Source organism: Lagenorhynchus albirostris, chromosome 1 (assembly GCF_949774975.1).
Source record: "Lagenorhynchus albirostris chromosome 1, mLagAlb1.1, whole genome shotgun sequence".
Classification (NCBI taxonomy): Eukaryota; Metazoa; Chordata; class Mammalia; order Artiodactyla; family Delphinidae; genus Lagenorhynchus; species Lagenorhynchus albirostris.
The window spans coordinates 58,353,177-58,374,862 of NC_083095.1; positions in this window are offsets into that span (position 1 = coordinate 58,353,177).

Below are 21,686 nucleotides of genomic sequence, written 5' to 3' on the forward strand. Positions count from 1 at the left end.
AGGAATCCCCTTCGCGGGCGGAGACTGCGGGTGGCACAGGGGGAAAGCTTCGGAGCCGCGGAGGAGAGCACAGCAACAGGGGTGCGGGGGGCAAAGCGGAGAGATTCCCGCACAGAGGATCGGTGCCAACCAGCACTCACCGGTCCGAGAGGCTTGTCGGCTCCCCCGCCAGGGCGGGCGGGACTGGGAGCTGAGGCTTGGAATTCGGGCAGAGCGCAGGGAGAGGACTGGGGTTGGCTGCGTGTACACAGCCTGCAGGGGTTAGTGCACCACGGCTAGCCGGGAGGGAGTCCGGGGAAAAGTCTGGACCTGCCGAAGAGGCAAGAGACTTTTTCTTACCTCTTTGTTTCCTGGTGCGCGAGGAGAGGTGATTAAGAGCGCTGCTTAAAGTAACTCCAGAGACGGGCGCGAGCCGCAGCTAAAAGCGTGTACCCCAGAGACAGGCATGAGACGCTAAGGCTGCTGCCGCCGCCACCAAGAAGCCTGTGTGCGAGCACAGGTCACTATCCACACCCCCCTTCCGGGGAGCCTGCGCAGCCAGCCGCTGCGAGGTTCCCGGAACCCGACAACTTCCCCGGGAAAACGCACGGCGCGCCTCACGCTGGTGCAACGTCACGCCGGCCTCCGACGCCGCAGGCTCTTCCCGCACTCCGTGCCCCTCCCTCCCCGCAGCCTGAGTGAGCCAGAGAGCCCAAATCAGCTGCTCCTTTAACCCCATCCTGTCTGAGCGAAGAACAGACGCCCTCCGGCGACCTACACGCAGAGGCGGGGCCAAATCCAAAGCTGAGCCCCTGGGAGCTGTGAGAACGAAGAAGAGAAAGGGAAATCTCTCCTAGCAGCCTCAGAAGCAGCGGATTAAAGCTCCAAAATCAATTTGATGTACCCTGCATCTGTGGAATACATGAATGGACAACGAATCATACCAAATTAAGGAGGTGGACTTTGACAGGAAGATTTATGATTTTTTCCCATTTTCCTCTTTTTGTGAGTGTGTATGTGTATGCTTCTGTATGAGATTTTGTCTGTATAGCTTTGCTTCCACCATTAGTCCTAGGGCTCTATACGTCCGTTTGTTGTTTTTTTTTCTCTTAATAATTATTTTTTTATTTTAATAACTTTATAATATTTTAACTTTACTTTATTTTACTTTATCTTCTTTCTTTTTTCCCTTCCTTCCCTCCTTCCTTCATTCCTCCCTCCCTCCCTCACTCCCTTTCTTTCTTTCTTTCTTGGTACTTCTACTTATTTTTTCTTTCTACTTTTCTCACTTTTACTCTGAGCCGTGTGGATGAAAGGCTCTTGGTGCTGCAGCCAGGAGTCAGTGCTGAGCCTCTGAGGTGGGAGAGCCAACTTCAGGACACTGGTTCACAAGAGACCTCCCAGCTCCACATAATATCAAACGGCGAAAATCTCCCAGAGATCTCCATCTCAACACCAACACCCAGTTTCACTCAACGACCAGCAAGCTACAGTGCTGAACATCCTATGCCAAACAACTATCAAGACAGGAACACAACCCCACCCATTAGCAGAGAGGCTACCTAAAATCATAATAAGTCCACAGACACCCCAAAACACACCACTAGACATGGACCGGCCCACCAGAAAGACAAGATCCAGCCTAATCCACCAGAACACAGGCACTAGTCCCCTCCACCAGGAAGCCTACACAACCCACTGAACCAACCTTAGCCACTGGGGACAGACACCAAAAACAACGGGAACTACGAACCTGCACCCTGCAAAAAGGAGACCCAAAACACAGTAAGATAAGCAAAATGAGAAGACAGAAAAACACACAGCAGATGAAGGAGCAAAATAAAAACCCACCAGACCTAACAAATGAAGAGGAAATAGGAAGTCTACCTGAAAAAGAATTCAGAATAATGATAGTAAAGATGATCCAAAATCTTGGAAATAGAATACACAAAACGCAAGAATCAGTTAACAAGGACCTAGAAGAACTAAAGATGAAACAAACAATGATGAACAACACAATAAGTGAAATTAAAAATACTCTAGATGGGATCAATAGCAGAATAACTGAGGCAGAACAGATAAGTGACCTGGAAGATAAAATAGTGGAAATAACTACTGCAGAGCAGAATAAAGAAAAAAGAATGAAAAGAACTGAGGACAGTCTCAGAGACCTCTGGGACAACATTAAATGCACTAACATTCGAATTATAGGTGTTCCAGAAGAAGAAGAGAAAAAGAAAGGGACTGAGAAAATATTGGAAGAGATTATAGTCGAAAACATCCCTAATATGGGAAAGGAAATAGTTATTCAAGTCCAGGAAGCACAGAGAGTCCCATACAGAATAAATCCAAGGAGAAACATGCCAAGACACATATTAATCAACCTGTCCAAAATTAAATACAAAGAAAACATATTAAAAGCAGCAAGGGAAAAGCAACAAATAACACACAAGGGAATCCCCATAAGGTTAACAGCTGAGCTTTCAGCAGAATCTCTGCAAGCCAGAAGGGACTGGCAGGACATATTTAAAGTGATGAAGGAGAAAAACCTGCAACCAAGATTACTCTACCCAGCAAGGATCTCATTCAGAGTTGATGGATAAATTAAAACCTTTACAGACAAGCAAAAGCTGAGAAAGTTCAGCACCACCAAACCAGCTCTACAACAACTGCTAAAGGAACTTCTCTAGGCAACAAACACAAGAGAAGGAAAAGACCTACAATAACGAACCCAAAACAATTAAGAAAATGGGAATAGGAACATACATATCGATAATTACCTTAAATGTAAATGGACTAAATGCTGCCACCAAAAGACACAGATTAGCTGAATGGATGCAAAAACAAGACCCATATATTTGCTGTCTACATGAGACCCACTCCAGACCTAGAGACACATACAGACTGAAAGTAAGAAGATGCAAAAAGATATTCCATGCAAATGGAAACCAAAAGAAAGCTGGAGTAGCAATACTCATATCAGACAAAATAGACTTTAAAATAAAGACTATTAGAAGAGACAAAGATGGACACTACATAATGATCAAGAGATCGATCCAAGAAGAAGATATAACAATTGTAAATATTTATGCACCCAACATAGGAGCACCTCAATACATAAGGCAAATACTAACAGCCATAAAAGGGGAAATCGACAGTAACACATTCATAGTAGGGGACTTCAACATCCCACTTTCAACAATGGACAGATCATACAAAATGAAAATAAATAAGGAACCAGAAGCTTTAAATGATACATTAAACAAGATAGACTTAATTAATATTTATAGGACATTCCATCCAAAAACAACAGAATACACATTTTTCTCAAGTGCTCATGGAACATTCTCTAGGATAGATCATATCTTGGGTCACAAATCAAGCCATGGTAAATTTAAGAAAATTGAAATTGTATCAAGTATCTTTTCCAACCACAACGCTATGAGACTAGATATCAATTACAGGAAAAGATCTGTAAAAAATACAAACACATGGAGCCTAAACAATACACTACTATATAACGAAGTGATCACTGAAGAAATCAAAGGGAAATTAAAGAATACCTAGAAACAAATGACAATGGAGACACGATGACCCAAAATCTATGGGATGCAGCAAAAACAGTTCTAAGAGGGAAGTTTATAGCAACACAATCCTACCTTAAGGAACAGGAAACATCTTGAATAAACAACCTGACCTTGCACCTAAAGCAATTAGAGAAAGGAGAACAAAAAATCCCCAAAGTTAGCAGAAGGAAAGAAATCATAAAGATCATATCAGAAATAAATGAAAAAGAAATGAAGGAAAAAATAGCCAAGATCAATAAAACTAAAAGGTGGTTCTTTGAGAAGATAAACAAAATTGATAAACCATTAGCCGGACTCATCAAGAAAAAAAGGGAGAAGACTCAAATCAATAGATTTAGAAATGAAAAAGGAGAAGTAACAACTGACACTACAGAAATACAAAAGATCATGAGAGATTACTACAAGCAACTCTATGCCAATAAAATGGACAACCTGGAACAAGTGGACAAATTCTTAGAAATGCACAACTTGCCAAGACTGAATCAGGAAGAAATAGAAAATATGAACAGACCAATCACAAGCACTGAAATTGAAACTGTGATTAAAAATCTTCCAACAAACAAAAGCCCAGGACCAGAGGGCTTCACAGGCGAATTCTATCAAACATTTAGAGAAGAGCTAACACCTATCCTTCTCAAATTCTTCCAAAATATAGCAGAAGGAGGAACACTCCCAACTCATTCTATGAGGACACCATCACCCTGATATGAAAACCAGACAAAGATTTCACAAAGAAAGCAAACTACAGCCCGATGTCACTGATAAACATCGATGCAAAAATCCTCAACAAAATACTAGCAAACAGAATCCAACAGCACATTAAACGGATCATACACCACGATCAGGTGGGATTTATTCCAGGAATGCAAGGATTCTTCAATATACGCAAATCAATCAACGTGATATACCATATTAAAAAACTGAAGGAGAAAAACCATATGATCATCTCAATAGATGCAGAGAAAGCTTTTGGCAAAATTCAACACCCATTTATGATAAAAACCCTGCAAAAAGGAGGCATAGAGGGAACATTCCTCAACATAATAAAGGCCATATATGACAAACCCACAGCCAACATCATCCTCAATGGTGAAAAACTGAAAGCATTTCCACTAAGATCAGGAACAAGACAAGGTTGCCCACTCTCACCACTCTTATTCAACATAGTTTTGGAAGTTTTAGCCACAGCAATCAGAGAAGAAAAAGAAATAAAAGGAATACAAATCAGATAAGAAGGAGTAAAGCTGTCACTGTTTGCAGATGACATGATACTATACATAGAGAATCCTAAAGATGCTACCAGCAAACTCCTAGAGCTAATCAATGAATTTGGTAAAGTAGCAGGATACAAAATTAATGCACAGAAATCTCCTGCATTCCTATACACTAATGATGAAAAATCTGAAAGTGAAATCAAGAAAACACTCCCATTTACCACTGCAACAAAAAGAATAAAATATCTAGGAATAAACCTACATAAGGAGACAAAAGACCTGTATGCAGAAAATTATAACACACTGATGAAAGAAATTAAAGATGATACAAATAGATGGAGAGATGTACCGTGTTCTTGAATTGGAAGAATCAACATTGTGAAAATGACTCTACTACCTAAAGCAATCTACAGATTCAATGCAATCCTTATCAAACTACCACTGGTATTTTTCACAGAACTAGGACAAAAAATTTCACAATTTGTATGGAAACACAAAAGACCCCAAATAGACAAAGCAGTCTTGAGAACGAAAAACGGAGCTGGAGGAATCAGGCTCCCTGACTTCAGACTATACTACAAAGCTACAGTAATCAAGAGAGTATGGTACTGGCACAAAAACAGAAATATAAATCAATGGAACAGGATAGAAAGCCCAGAGATAAACCCACGCACATATGGTCACCTTATCTTTGATAAAGGAGGCAGAAATGTACAGGGGAGAAAGGACAGAGTCTTCTATAAGTGGTGCTGGGAAAACTGGACAGGTACATGTAAAAGTATGAGATTAGATCACTCCCTAACTCCATACAGAAAAATAAGCTCAAAATGAATTGAAGACCTCAATGTAAGGCCAAAACCTATCAAACTCTTAGAGGAAAACATAGGCAGGACACTCTATTACATAAATCACAGCAAGATCCTTTTCGACCCACCTCCTAGAGCAATGGAAATAAAAACAAAAATAAACAAATGGGACTCAATGAAACTTCAAAGCTTTTGCACAGCAAAGGAAACCATAAGCAAGACCAAAAGACAACCCTCAGAATGGGAGAAAATATTTGCAAATGAAGCAACTGACAAAGGATTAATCTCCAAAATTTATAAGCAGCTCATGCAGCTTAATAACAGAAAAACAAACAACCCAATCCAAAAATGGGCAGAAGACCTAAATAGACATTTCTCCAAAGAAGATATACAGAGTGCCAACAAACACATGAAAGAATGCTCAACATCACTAATCATTAGAGAAATGCAAATCCAAACTACAATGAAATATCATCTCACACCAGTCAGAATGGCCATTATCAAAAAATCTACAAACAATAAATGCCGGAGAGAGTGTGGAGAAAAGGGAATCCTCTTGCACTGTTGGTGGGAATGTAAATTGATACAGCCACCGTCGAGAACAGTATGGAGATTCCTTAAAAAACTACAAATAGAACTACCATATGACCCAGCAATCCCACTACTGGGCACATACCCTGAGAAAACCATAATTCAAAAAGGGTCATGTACCAAAATGTTCATTGCAGCTCTATTTACATTAGCCTGGAGATGGAAACAACCTAAGTGTCCATCATCAGATGAATGGATAAAGAAGATGTGGCACATATATACAATGGAATATTACTCAGCCATAAAAAGAAACGAAATTGAGCTATTTGTAATGAGGTGGATAGACCTAGTGTCTGTCATACAGAGTGAAGTAAGTCAGAAAGAGAGAGACAAATACCGTATGCTAACACATATTTTTGGAATTTAAGAAAAAAATATGTCATGAAGAACCTAGGGGTAAGACAGGAATAAAGACACAGACCTACTAAAGAATGGACTTGAGGATATGGGGAGGGGGAAGGGTAAGATGTGACAAAGCGAGAGAGAGGCATGGACATATATACACTACCAAACGTAAGGTCGATAGCTAGTGGAAAGCAGCCGCATAGCACAGGGAGATCAGCTCGGTGATTTGTGATCACCTGGAGGGGTGGGATACGGAGAGTGGGAGGGAGGGAGATGCAAGAGGGAAGAGATATGGGAACATTTGTATATATATAACTGATTCTTTTTGTTGTAAAGCAGAAACTAACACACCATTGTAAAGCAATTATACTCCAATAAAGATGTTAAAAAAAAAAGATATGGAGCAACAGGAACTCTCATACATTCCTGGTGGGAATGTGAAATGGTACAACCACTTTGGAAGAGAGTTTGGTGGTTTCTTACAACACCAAATATGCTCTTAACATGTGATCAGCAACTGCACTCCATGGTATTAACCCAAAGGACTTGAAAACTTATGTATAAATAAAAACTTGCATATAGATTTTACAACATTTTTATTCATAATTTCCAAACCTTGGAAGCAACCAAGATGTTGTTCAGAAGGTGAATAGACAAATAAACTGTGGTTCTATTTATTTTTGTGCATGAACAAACATCCAGACAATGTAATATTCAGAGCTAAAACATGAACTGTCAAGACATGAAAAGACATGAGGAAACTTAAGTGCATATTACTAAGTGAAAGAAACCAATCTGAAAGGCAACATACTGTATGATTCCAATTATATGACGTCCTGGAAAAGTCAAATCTATGGAGATAATAAAAAAAGATCAGTGGTTGTTGATGGGGGAGGGATTAAGAAGCAGAGCACAGAGGATTTTTAGGGCAATGAAAATACTCTGTATGAAATTTTAATTACAGATATATGTCATTATACATTTGTCCAAACTCACAGAATGTGCAACACCAAGGTGAAATCTAGGTAAACTGTGAACTTTGGGTGATTATGGTGTGTCAGTATGGATTCCAACCTGGTTTTAAAAAAAAAATGTACCATTCTGGTGAGGGATGTTGACAATGAAGAAGGCTCTGCATGTGTGGGGGCAAGGGGTATATGGGAAATCTCTGTACCTCCCTCTCAATTCTGTTGTAAACGTAAAAACTCTCTAAAAGAATAATCTTTAAAAAGAAAAACAAGTGGATCCATATATCATCTCTATAGAACAGATTAGTTAGTTACATTGACCTTCTGGTGCATTGGAATTATTACCTCCACCTTGCCCACCTGTATGAAACACCATTGCATTGCCTTGTGTTCTGTTACAGTAAAATGTAAATAATGTATGTTTGCACAAAATGGGATGCTGGAGTATAAGCAAACTATTCTGATAACAGTATTGAAAATCTCCCGTGAACTTAATCCAATTGTATGAGTAGAGAATAAAGATATTATGCCAAGAGTTTAAAAGGCCTAAATAAAAGAGCATTTTTTATTAGAGAAGACCATTGTGAAATTAGAAACATATTTATCTAAAAGAAAAAGATAGGAAAATGTGAATAATGCAACAAAAAGAGGAACTCTGAACTGGACAAGGAAAACAACATTCTATTTATGTCTTTGCCCAAGAATTTTCATCAGATACATGATGAAGAGAGTAGAAATCTATATCAAACCTATATATTATTTCTTTATAATTTATTGCAAATATTTACACACAATTGGCAGCAAATCATACATTTACAAATGTATACATGGTTTGCTCATTAGTATTTGTAAAAATCTAGACAGACATTATTACAGTTAGGTTATCTGTAATCACCATTCCCTGCCCCCGCAAAACAGCTAAGTTTCTAGGGCCTACTTTGGCCACAACCATTAAAGAAGTACCCTTTAGAAACTATTGCTTAAACAAGAATTATTTCTGCCTGGGTCTACCATATATTAAATAGTAATGGTAGAGATGGTTAGAGATAGTACCAAGGAGTTGATTACCATAATTGAATATTGGTCAGAAATGGATTCTAGCAGGAGGTGATATCTAACCCGCATTTGGAAAAACAAAAAGAGGAAAAAAATTAACAATTTTAAATCCAGTCTCTGTTATATCAGCTGTGTGTTTTGGACTGGTTATTTAATCATTATGAGTTCTTAGATACAACATTCTCTAGATAAATGGAAATAATAAAGCATACTTCACAAAGCTATGGAAGGGCTAAATGAGGTACTTTGGAAATTATAACTGGGTTGAGCACATATCATAGATTTGCAAAAAAAAAATGAGTTAAATTTCTATTTTCTCATAATAGTATATCAATTAGGATATAGTTCATTATATTAAGGATTGAGCCTGCTGGAAATTAATTTTTTTATAACTTGCAGAATGTTTTATAAATAATGAGCAATTTAAATGGAGAAATATTTTATGTTGTTTATTTATTTAACAAATATTTACTGAATGCCCACTACCTGCCAGGCAATACTCTAGGCACTTGGGATACATCAGTCAAGATCCTTTTTCTTCTGGGGGGATATAAAAATAAAGACAGCAATGAAAACTTTAATGAGCTAACTTAAAGGAAAGACAGGGTAAGTGGGATGCTTGGAGTCATGATTTCCTGGGATTGTGTAGTTAAAATAGATGTGTTGCTTTTCCCATTTTTCTACCACTCTTTTAGGTCCAACCCCTGCTTTACTCTGCATCCTGGAAGGTTTACTTCTACAATGTGGCATTGCTCAGGCTTTCTTTCTAATTGTTTTATGAGTCAGTTAAGCCACTGGGAGTTAGTGACAAAAAATTAGAAAAGAAAGAATGAGAATGATTCTTCACACACCAGCACTTTTGTTCTAGAAATCATTGCCTCCTTCCACTACTGTGGATATCAAGGAAAGATTAACCACCGCACTCTTGAGGCAGCTGCAACTTTAAGGAGCTCAAAAAACACTATTTCCTCACCATTTCCCTTTACCCTCTTGGGAGTCTTAGATCTTAGCCATCGCTCTGTCATGTGTGTCATGTTGAAAATCATGAACCTCACTGAGCCTGAAATTTTTGCTCTATAAAAACAAATACATCTATCATATTGTGGTTTTGATTTGCATTTCTCTGATTAGAGATGCTGAACACCTTTCATGTACCTGTTGGCTGACAGTATATCTTCTTTAGCAAAATGTCTCATCAAGTCGTTTGCCCATTTTTTAATCAGGTTCTTTTTTTGCTACTGAGTTTCAGTTCCTACAGTTAACAATATGGTGTTGTGCCCTTAAAAACTTAAGGGGATAGCTCTCATACTCAATGTTCTTACCTGCCCCTCATCTCCCGCCCGCCACACACACACAGACGCACACACACACACACACATACACGCACACAGAAGAAAAGAAAAAAAAAAAGAAAGAAAAGACAAAATAGCAAAGGGGATCTTTTGGAGGTGATGTATATGTTTATTTTCTTTTTTGTTGTGATGGTATCACAGGTGTATACATATGTACAACCTCATAAAAATGTATATATTAAATATGTGTAACTTTTTGTACGTTAAGTATACCTTAGTAAAGTTGGCTTATTCTTCCTTGACCCAAAGCTCTGTGTGAAATCCAGCAGATAGCAAAACAAAGGTCCATATATATCTCAGCTCTATTTTTGGTTTTTTTTTTTTTACATTTCAATGGACTGAACCCCCACTAAAAGAAAAAAAAGTATTACAACATCTTATTTACAATGTCTTTATAATAATGTTTCATAACGGGTAGGATAATTCCACCCTTCATATTCTTCTTTTTCTGAAAATAGTATGTGAACTTCTTTAGCCCTTTAATCTTCCATGTAAATTTGAAAATCAACCTAACAATTTTCATGTAAAACTTCGTTGGAATTTTTATTGGAATTACATTGAATGTATAGAAGAGTTAGTGGTGAATTCACATCTTAGAGAAATGATTGTATGACATCATTTTTCTGGTATTATGGTAATTTATATTTACATATTTTCTAATATTCAGGCAGTCTTCAATAAAACCACTTTGTCATGGTGTAGTACATTGTTCAGTAAATGCTGCATTTGAATTGGCAATATTTGCTTTAAAATGGTCACATCTAGATCTATGAGAAAAATGCACTTCTAGTTGCCTTCTCATTATGTATTCTGTCTTTCTTGATACCAATTCCTTTCTTTTTTTGGTAGCTGGAGTCATAAACAAGCTGGAACTATTTGCTACTTTTGTTCTCTAGAAAACTTTGAAAAATATTTCAAAGATGTATTGTTTGAAAGCCATTTTTAATTTATGTCATAGAAAAAATGAAAAATAAAGCCTTAGACTTCTAATCCAGAATTTCCACTTTACTTTTCAAAAAACTCAATGCTGTATAAACACTTTAAATTTTAATTCAAAGTATGTATTTGCATGTCAAATAATTTAGCCCTCTAGTGTAACAAGAGATTAAATCCCCTATTTGAGCTCTACCAAATCTATCAAAATAAATTAAGCTTGAATATTTATTCATTATCACAAATTGCCTTTGAGATTAACTGTTTTATTTAGAATGCTATTCTAAGAGAACACTAAGTCTGGTTTGAGACTATAAATACGTATAGAATAAATCATTGAGACTTGATACTCAGGACTTCCTTTGAGTAATAACTTGCAATTTCAATTCCATACAGTACATTTTTGATCATCTTCAAGTAGTGCTCTTTGATCTAATCTAACAAAATGCAAAATTGTTCTTCAATTTGCTCAGATTAACTAATATATAGGATATAGGCTAAAGAAGAAAGGAGGGGACTTTCAATTAAAATGTAACAAGAATATGTCTTCATTTCTTACCACAGTTAGATTAGACTGTGATCAGTGACACATTATTTGTTACAGAATAATCATAGAGATTGTTCTGTTAACTGACTTCTAGGTTTTAAGAATGAATTTTAAATGGAAATTTTATTTATAAAAAATGGAGACAGCACTGAAATAAAGTCAATGACATATGCTGAAATCACAAACTGTAATTAATATATTTTATTTTTATTTTGCTATATAAGAAAGCTCATAGTTTAAGAGCTTTTCTATGGATACTCCTTCTAGATAGAGAATAAGGAGAGAAAATATATCTAAATTAATTTACATAAAATCTGGTGGTGCAGAGCATTCATTTGTCTCAGCAGCTCCGTCAAACTAATGAGCTGTCATACTAAGGGACAGCCTTCTAAAGTTGTTCGACTCCCACAGAAAGAATTGAAGGGTATTAGCAATATCTATCGATAGATATTAGCAGACAAGTTTATAAAACTATTGATATTAGCTATCGCTCTTTTAATATTTTATCAAACTGTTAGTAGAAAAAACAGTCTGTCTACTCTCCTCACCTTTTCTCAAAAGTATTATATCTGGCATTATTCTACTCCTAGCTTACCTTTTGCTTTTGTTGATTATATTGTTGGTTAATATACAATCATCTTAATGAGTTGATTAAATAGGGAGAAAAATTAATCATTTCTAATATCTTCTCAAGATCAAAGCAAATATTACTTTAAAGCTGTTAATTACTCAACTAGGACAAGTGTTAAAAATAAATGAAAAAACAAATCTTCACTATACTGGATACATTGATATACCAGAATGAGACAAACTCGAACAGATATTCTGAGATTGAGCAAAAATATCTAAGTACATTTATTAATTCAATTATTTATTCATTCATATATTCACAATTTAAATAGATATATTTAATAACTGTTTGATATTTAGTCCATACCACAGTAATAGTGACTATAGTTCATGGACTCTGTCCTCAAACACTAATCATACCAATGGATAAGATATTTTTGTCCTCACATCAGTAAAAGATGCATAAGGTAAGTAAATTGCTAGGAACATAGGTTCTGCCTTCAGCTTTTGTGCATCCCAAGTTGCTGCTTATTTTTATCTAACTAAAACACAAGTCACATCAGTCTAAACCTCAGTATACTTGTTCCTAAGATCAGGCTAATAATAGTAACTGCCACCTAGAGACTTTTTAAGCAAATGAATGATTTTATATAAACTTCTGTTTTAATTATTAGGACTGTTAATAGAATTCACAAATCTGTTGTCTTAACACACGCAGGTGTTTTAAGGGCTCCTATGCTCCATCAGTCTTATTTTGAAACATTTCAAAATATTAACTTGCCATACACAGTAAGAAGACTCCTTCAGTCCTTAAATAAGTCAGAAAAAAAGTCAAAATAATTATGTAAATGTTTAGATCAGTTATGAATTATAAAATAAAGCCTAAGATCTGTAAAATCATAGGTTCCCATGTTGTCAGGAATACTGAAGTGACCTAGAAACTAATTAATTTTCACTAAATTCTCTTTTTCAGCCTTATTATGAGTATATTTTCAGCCTTTGTTTTCTAGCCTTTGTTTTACAATAGCTTTGAAAATAATCGCCAAGATTTTATGTGACATTTTCTCCTGCTCTCCTTTTAAAGACAAAACTAAGAGGTCACAGTGAAAAATCTTACAAAACACAAACTAATTACGCTGTTGTCTTATAGAGAGAGACTGATTATCATTAACCACATAGATTCATCTGCCAGAGGAAAGAAAAAAGGTAATGTATTTTTCCCAAAAGGGAGTAGAAAGCATGGTGTTAGGAATGCAAATTTTAGAGTCAGAAAGACCTGCCTTAGAATGCATACACAATTGGTTAGCTGTATGAGCTTAGAGAGGTTAATTTCTCTGTGCCTCAGTTTCTTCTCCCATGAAACAAACAGGTGTAACAATTTTACTTATCTCATACTGCATTTCTAATGGTTAAATAAAGGAATGCTAGTAAAGTGTTTAAAACATGCACTGAACTTTGTTAACTTAAGCATTTGTAACATACTAACTAGATTCAGTTAATCACTTGGCCTCTTCTCCAGCTGATAATTAACCATACAGATTCTGTTTAGGTTACTTAAACCCATTTATAACTACCAGGAAGTTGAGTTCTGCAGATATTTGTAGGACATTTAGTTGGCTCATACAGCAAGTAAAAAAAAAAAATCACTGTACTTTCCATAAATCAAACCTTTCTTGTTTTTCAAAATAAGCAATTTTCAGAGGTGTCACTTAGGAAGGTGACACCTGTATTGTGAACATGCACAGGGAGGTGGTATCACGGACATGCTGTCAATTCTTATGACATTGAAAGAAAAGGTGACAAGGACCAAGAGTCTTGATGACTTGCACCTGACACGACTCCACTCATAGAGCAAAGGAGATGAGATCAAGTTGAGACTGCAGGGACAAGGGGATGAATACATTAAAGAAACCTGTAAATAGAAAAAGACATTAAACATGAAGGTAAGAAATAAAAATTTAGGGACTTCCCTGGAGGCACAGTGGTTAAGAATCCGCCTGCCAATGCAGGGGACACGGGTTCGATCCCTGGTCCAGGAAGATGCCACATGCTGCGGAGCAATTAAGCCCACGCACCACAACTACTGAGCCTGTGTGCCACAAGTACTGAAGGTCACACACCTAGAGCCTGTGCTGTGCAACAAGAGAAGCCACTGCAACGAGAAGCCTGCACACCACATCGAAGAGTATCTACCGCTCACTGCAACTAGAGAAAGCCTGCTCACAGCAACAAAGACCTAATGAGGCCAAAAATAAGAAATTAATTAATTTAAAAAAAAGAAATAAAAATTTAAGTATAGAACCTTTCCTTCACTAACAAGCATACATTATCTAATAGTAAAGTGAAACTAGAAGATTTTTCTTCTTTTTCATTAATCTCTTTGTCTTTCCTCAAAAGAAGAAATATGAATGACAGACAAGGAAAAAGACACTAATTACCTCAATATAAAGTGATTGGAAAGGGAAAACATAGGAAAAGGATGTGTTTTAATGTAATAAGCAATGTATGTGATGTACCTTAAACATATCAAGCATTTGATAAAGGGTAATACCTTTCAACAGCATCGTAAAAACCTATACATAATCCCCAAATCATCATATTTTCCACTTTTCTTTAATCCTAACTCATTTCATTTCACTTGGCTTTGAGGAGGAGAAATCAGTATCTTCTGAGACTTCTTTATGATAACTACAGCATTACTGCATGCAAGAAATATACAGTGTAAGGGAATTAGCTATTACTTTTCAAAAATATAATATTTACTTCCCATCCCTTCTTTCCCCTTCCTCCCTCCCTCCCTCCTTTCTTCCTGAACAAGAATATGAATATTCTTAATATGTACTGTTTTGCATTCAAATGAACCTGGAAAATCTATATAAGAGTAAATTCACAATTATATCATTATATTTTCTTGGCCGTAAGTAGAAGATGTAAGTCAATGGTGGTTGTTATTCAAAAAGAACCTCCACAATTTTATTTCAAAATGGCCACTGCCATCATAGTTGATTTACCATCCACACTTCAGAGGAACAAGGTTCACACATCTGATGTTGGTGGAATCGTTTTATGAAAGTGCAGTATGACTTTGTCAAATATCAGCTAATATTAATCATGTATACCTAAAAACTTCATGAAAAGGAAATGATTCACATAACTAGAATCAAACAAAGAAATTATGAAAGTAGAACTACCTAGTTATAAAACATTGTTAATAGGCTTCCACATTTATTTCTTGAGAAACTGATAAATTATAAATGAAGTCAATGTTATTCCATTTGGATGCAGTTATTGAGCAATTTCATTTAAGAATATGTAATATTCTTTTGCTAAAAGGGAAAAAGTTCTTGAACATTAAAAATGTAGGTTCATATCTCATTATTACATAACAAAAAGAGTATAAAACTAAAACCAAGAAACTTAGTTATGCCAAAAATCTATAGCCTGACTTTGCCTCTATCATATTCCTGCACTATAATTTTCATTATATATAATTAAAAGATTGTGTTTAGTCATACTTTGTTTCCTTCCTACTCTAGCATTTTGTATTTCTAAACACATAAAAGATGGTATAATGTTATTACAAATCACAAATGTAATGATAAGATTGTAGCTAACGGAGGTTAGCAGGAAGTATATTGTAAAATATCACAAAGACTCTCTTTCTGACCGAACTTTAGCCAGTCTCCTCTAAGCCATGTTCTCAACTAGGCTTCTGCATTTGAACTTCCTTGTTAATCTTTGCATTCTCAAGATTCCTACTAAGTCGGTTTAGCTAGAACCCTCATCTTTGACATCTGACTACTCTCCATACCTGATCAAATTCCTCACCTCGCCAACCCCAGGTAATATCTGAAAATCCTGACCTGCCTTCAGCAAGAAATGTTAGGTCTGTTTAGCCAGAATCCAGCTAGAAACATCTTCATGTTTCCCATTAGGTAGTGTCCATCCACTCAACCCCCCCTTGCTTTTGGCTCTAAATCCCTACTTCTTTTTTGCTGTGGTCAGAGTGGAGCCCAAATGCCTCTCCTCTACTGCAAAGCCTCATTGGGATAGTCCCTTCTTGAATGAAGTCTTCCTTACCATCTTTGGACTCCTAATCGTAACTTATTTTCAAATGTCAATCAGATGTTTTTTAGAAATCTGTTAGTCACTTAAATAATCCAAGCCAGTTTCTTACCACTTACATTTGAATTACAGTAGTTATGTTTAGATACAAATTATAAGATTACACCTAATTAATCATTAGGTCATTTCCCATTGAGATCAGAGTGACCTGCCATTTTTTGGGGTGTCCAGGATGTCTGTTGACAGGTTTCTATTTCTTTTTAGGTTCTTGAATAAAGAGGGTTTTAAGAAAAAAAAAAAAACCCTCAATTTTTAGTTGTTTTAAATCCATTTTCTAAGTTTCTGGCAGATTTTTTTTTTCTTTTTTAAGGTTCATTTCAGTTTTTCTCCTCGAAGATTTATCAACAGGGCTTCCCTGGTGGCGCAGTGGTTGAGAGTCAACCTGCCGAAGCAGGGGACACGGGTTCGTGCCCCGGTCCGGGAAGATTCCACATGCTGCGGAGCGGCTAGGCCCGTGAGCCATGGCCGCTGAGCCTGCGCGTCTGGAGCCTGTGCTCCGCAACGGGAGAGGCCACAACAGTGAGAGGCCCGCGTACCGAAAAAAAAAAAAAAAAAAAGATTTATCAACAAACCCATTTGCATGTATTCTCATAATTACAGCTATATATGATCTTCTCTCAGTGAACTAAGCTGGTGAAGAGAACAGAATCAGCCCATTACAACAAACATCTCGTGCGGAGAGGCAGTGGGTGGATGCACTAAACTGCTTCAAGGAGCTGAACACCAAAGGCTCTCCTGAGCTGCAAAAGCAATGATATTTAATTTGTCAACACTGAGGTTTCAAACCTACTGTGTAGTGCACAGATATGGAAAACACAGAAGAGTGGAGATTCACAGCTGGAGTTATTGGTTATAGGAGATAAAATAAAACCTAAATAAATCCCTAAGTAAATGGAGGAAAACACTACTACCAGTAAATGAGCTCAGAGAAATCTTCAGTCCTGAAAGAGACCTGGACCACAGGGAATGGAAGCCAAGTTTGCAATACAGATGCAGAGATTTATTTGTAAGATCATGCATAGCTGAAAGAGTGTACAGTTTGAGACTGAAAACAGTGACAAACTAATGGCTTTGCCACTTGCCAGAAAAATTACTTAATGCCTTTGAGGCCATTATATCACCTATAAGATGGGAATAATACCTATTTGGGAGTGTTGCAACAAAGGTTGGGGAAAATCACCTACACAATATTCTATATGTTGGCTTATTGATATGAATTTAAACATGGATTTTTTTTCTGGTATAAAATTACCAAGTTATGTGGACACTTTACGGATGATCTTAGGATTCTAGTTTTAAAGATTTGTAAATTATATTGTGTTATCCATATATATGTAGCCGCAATATTCTTTTTGGTGCATGCATTTAATTATAATCACGTTTGTTACCTCATAAGAAAAATCTGTCCTTCAAAAGGTAGCTTTAAAAGTAGTTCAATTTCAAAAAAGGTTGCTATATCAAAGCTAGTAGTATTAAGTATTTTCCACTTGTGTGCAGAGAGGGTCTTTGTTGAACTAGCACTTCCTGAAGTTAAGGGTATGCTGTGTATTTTGCAGCATTTCTTCAAGAACAAAAGAAAGATCTACAGATTCTAGTACTGACTTATCTTAGGTTTCTACAAATGTAAAACCTGTGCCAAGGACTTATAGAGTTGTAGTTTATTTGCGGATGCAGAAGAGGAAAAGCCAATTTAGGTTTACATTACCAAAATTGTTGCTTTGGGCAACAGTGCTTGATTCCATTAGGAATACTGGACAAGAGTCCAAATGCCTGCCATCATTCTCAACCTAAAGGATAGGAGGTGGGGGCATTTTACTCAGCTGTTCAGTCCACCACTCTTCCCCAAACTTGAGGGTTTTCTCTGGGGTGTTAAATCCTCACACTTCTGAGTTGCATCTGTGTGCATCCTGAGGAACTCTGAGAGATGCAGAAGTGTCACAAGGGAAAAAAACAAGAGTAGTTGAAGTGAGATGTTGTCAGCTCAAACATGTCTGTCTCATAGCTTCTAGTGGTTTGCTGGCAATCTTTGGTGCTCCTTGGTTTCTGCTGCATCACCCCAATCTGTGCCTTCATCTTCACATGACATTCTAATTACAAGGACACTAGTCATATTAGATTATGGGCCCATCTAACTCCAGTATAACCTCATCTTTATTAATTGCACACACAGCAATCCTATTTCCAAATAGGGTCACTCCTGAGGAACTGGGGGTTAGGACTTCAATGCATGAATTTTGAGAGGACATAATTCAACTATATAAGTAGTAGCATGTATTTGTATATCTACCAAAATAATGATTTTATAATTATAAATATTACTATATTGTTACATAAAATCATTGTTACACATTTAAATTTAAATTAATGTAGGGATTTACTCACATACATGAAATTGTTCTTGCTTTTAAATATCAATACTTCCTGTATCTCTGACCCTCTAGTTTAAATTATTCTTCTTCTGTCTGGCATATAGACAGAATTTCTTTTTGCTGCAGGTGTGCTGGTAGCAATTCCCTTATTTTTAATAAGTCTGAAAATGACAATTTAAATTTCATTCTTAATATATTTACTTACTATTGATAGGTTTTGCTTCATTTTTTATAGTTATTTGAATTGTTTCTGTTGAGAAACAAAATGATCAGTTCTACTCATTACTTTTTTGAATGTAAACTTTGTTTTTTCTTGCAGTTGTTTTGAGATTTTTTCTCTGTCTTTTTGTTAAACTATGATCTCCTATAATGTAGATGACTTTTTATAATTCCATCTTTCAATTTAAAGAGTTTTAAATCTGTAGCTTGATATATTTTATCAGATTTGGAGATTTTTTATTCATCATCATTTCTAATATTACTTCTGCTCCATTATTCCTTACTAGCTCCTCTAGGGTTCCAGTTAAATATATGTGAGGATTTCTTACTCTATCTTCTTTACTTCCTATTTGCACATCTGTCTCTTCTATCCTGTGATTTCTCCAAGTGTCACTTTGGCTATTTTACTCAAGGTCTTACTAATTCTCTCATCATCTCTGTCTGTTATGTTGTTAAACCTATCAACTTACTGGTTAATATTACTTATTGGTTTTTTTTCAGGTCTACAATTTCTATTTTTTAAACCTGTAATGTTTCAGTTTCCATTTCTCCACTGAAATTCTAAATCTTAGACTTTTATTTTGTTGAGTATAGTGAGCAAAATTATTATTTTTAACAATTTTTATTTGAGATAATTATAGATTCACAAGAAATTGCAAGAAGTAGTACAGAGACACCATGTGTACACTTTACCTAATATCCTTATGGTAATATCTTGCAAAATTATAGTATATCACAACCAGAATATGTGCATTGATATAGTGAAGATATAGAACAATTCTATTACTGCAAGAATCTCTCATGTCCTTTTATAACTACACCCACTGCTTGTATCCTTGTTCTTGTCCCCTGACAACCACTAATCTTCTCCGTTACATAATAATAAAGTTGTGATAATGCAACATAAAAGGAATCATATAGCATGTAACATTTGGGGATTGGGTTTTTTTCACGCAACATGATATTCTGGAGATTCATTCAAGGTGTTGCTATCATTGTTACTCCTTTTTATCATTGAGTAGTATTCCATGATAGGTATATACCACAGTTTGTTTAACCATTCACCCGTAAGTGACATTTGGGTTGTTTCCTGGTTTGGCTATTACAAACAAAGCTGCTTTGAACAAACATCCATTCCCAGGTTTTAGTGTGAACATAAATTTTCATTTCTCTGGGATAAATGCCCAGGAGTGCAATAGCTGGTTCAGATGGTAATTGCTTGTTTAGGTTTTTAAGAAATTGTCAATCTGCTTTACAGAGCAACTGAACCATTTTATATTCCTTCCAGCAATGTGTGAGCAACCCAGTTTCTCCACATCCTTGCCAGCCTTTAGTGTTGTCATTACTTTTGATTATAGGTATTCTAATAAACATGTATTTATAATTCATTACAGTTTAATTTGCATTTCCCTAATGGCTGAAGATGTTGAATGGTTTTTTGTATGTTTATTTTCCTATTAGATTAGATTTTCCTACCTAACTAGCCTTTTCAGTGAAATGTCAGTTTATGTCTTTTGTCCTTTTTCTTATAAGATTGAGAGTTCTTTTATATATTTATATATTTGGGGTACTATTACTTTGTCTGATAAGTGGCTTGCAAATGTTCTTTCCCAGTCAGAACTTGTCTTTTCATCCTCTTAACTAAACTTTTCACAGGGCAAAAATTTTAATTTTTATTAAGTATGATTTATATATATTTTTTTCTTTTATGGATCCTGTTCTATTGTTAAGTCTAAGAATGCTTAATGAACCCTTCTTAGGTGCTGACGATTATCACCTATTTTTTTCCTAAAAGCTTTATAGTTTTTGTTTTTATAGTATTGTATTTTGCATAGTATTGTGTTATGAGCTAATTTTTGTATCAAATGTGACATTTAGGTTAAGACTTTTGGAGGGCAGGGGGGACTATGGGAGTCTTATTGCTCCAGCACAATTTGTTGAAGTCTATCCTTCCATCATTCAGTTGATTTTGCTCCTTCTCTATTCATTTGCAGATATTTGTGAGGGGTTATTTCTAGAGTCTCTATTCTGTTCCATTGATCAATTCTGGCAATATTCAGCCAATGGCAACGGATAACCACAGTTATATAGTAAACCTTAATTCTAGGTATGCTGATCCATACATTTTCTACTTTTTAAAAATTGTTTCCGCTATTTTAAGTTTCCATTTCCTTTGCCTTTCCCCATAAATTTTAGGACATCATGCCTATCTCTATAATGAATCTTCTAGGATTTTTATAGGAATTGAATTAAATCTATATATCAATTTGGATAGAATTGTATCTTTACTTTGTTGAATCTTTCAATCCATGAACACTGTATGTTCTATTTAAATACAGCATAATTTACTTAAATCTTTTATTTCTTTAGTTATGATTTTGTAGTTTTAAGCATACTAGTCCTTTACATGTTTTGTTAGATTTACATCTAAGTATTTCATTTTTAGAACAACTGTAAATGGTGTGGTAACCTTTTTATTTTTTTGTCCAAGAGTTCACTGCTCCTATGTAGAAATACAATAGATTTTGTTTGTTTACTTTGTATCTTGTGACCATACTGAACTCACTTAGTACTAGAAGTTCTTTTTGCTGTTGTTGTTGTTATTCTTGTTTCTTAGTTTCCTTGGTATTTTCTCCATGGAAAACTATGTTGTCTGTAAATAAGTTTCTTTTCTTCCTTTCTAATCTGCTTACCTTTTATTTCATTCACTCAGGCATTCCTTTTTGCCTTATTCCATTGGCTAGAAATTGCAGTACTATGCCTTAAGGAATGTGAAGAACAGAAATTCTTGCCATGTTCCCAACATCAAGGGGAAAATTACTAATTTTTAGGTGTGATACTTGCTGTACTGTTTTAATACAGGCATAGCTTGGAAATATTTGATAACATTTTACCCATAGTCGAACTTCTTTCAAAATCAGAGTCAATCCTCTCAAACTCTGCTGTTGCTTTATCAATTAAGTTTAAGTAATATTTTAAATCCTTTGTTGTCATTTCAACAATCTTCACAGCATCTTCACCATGA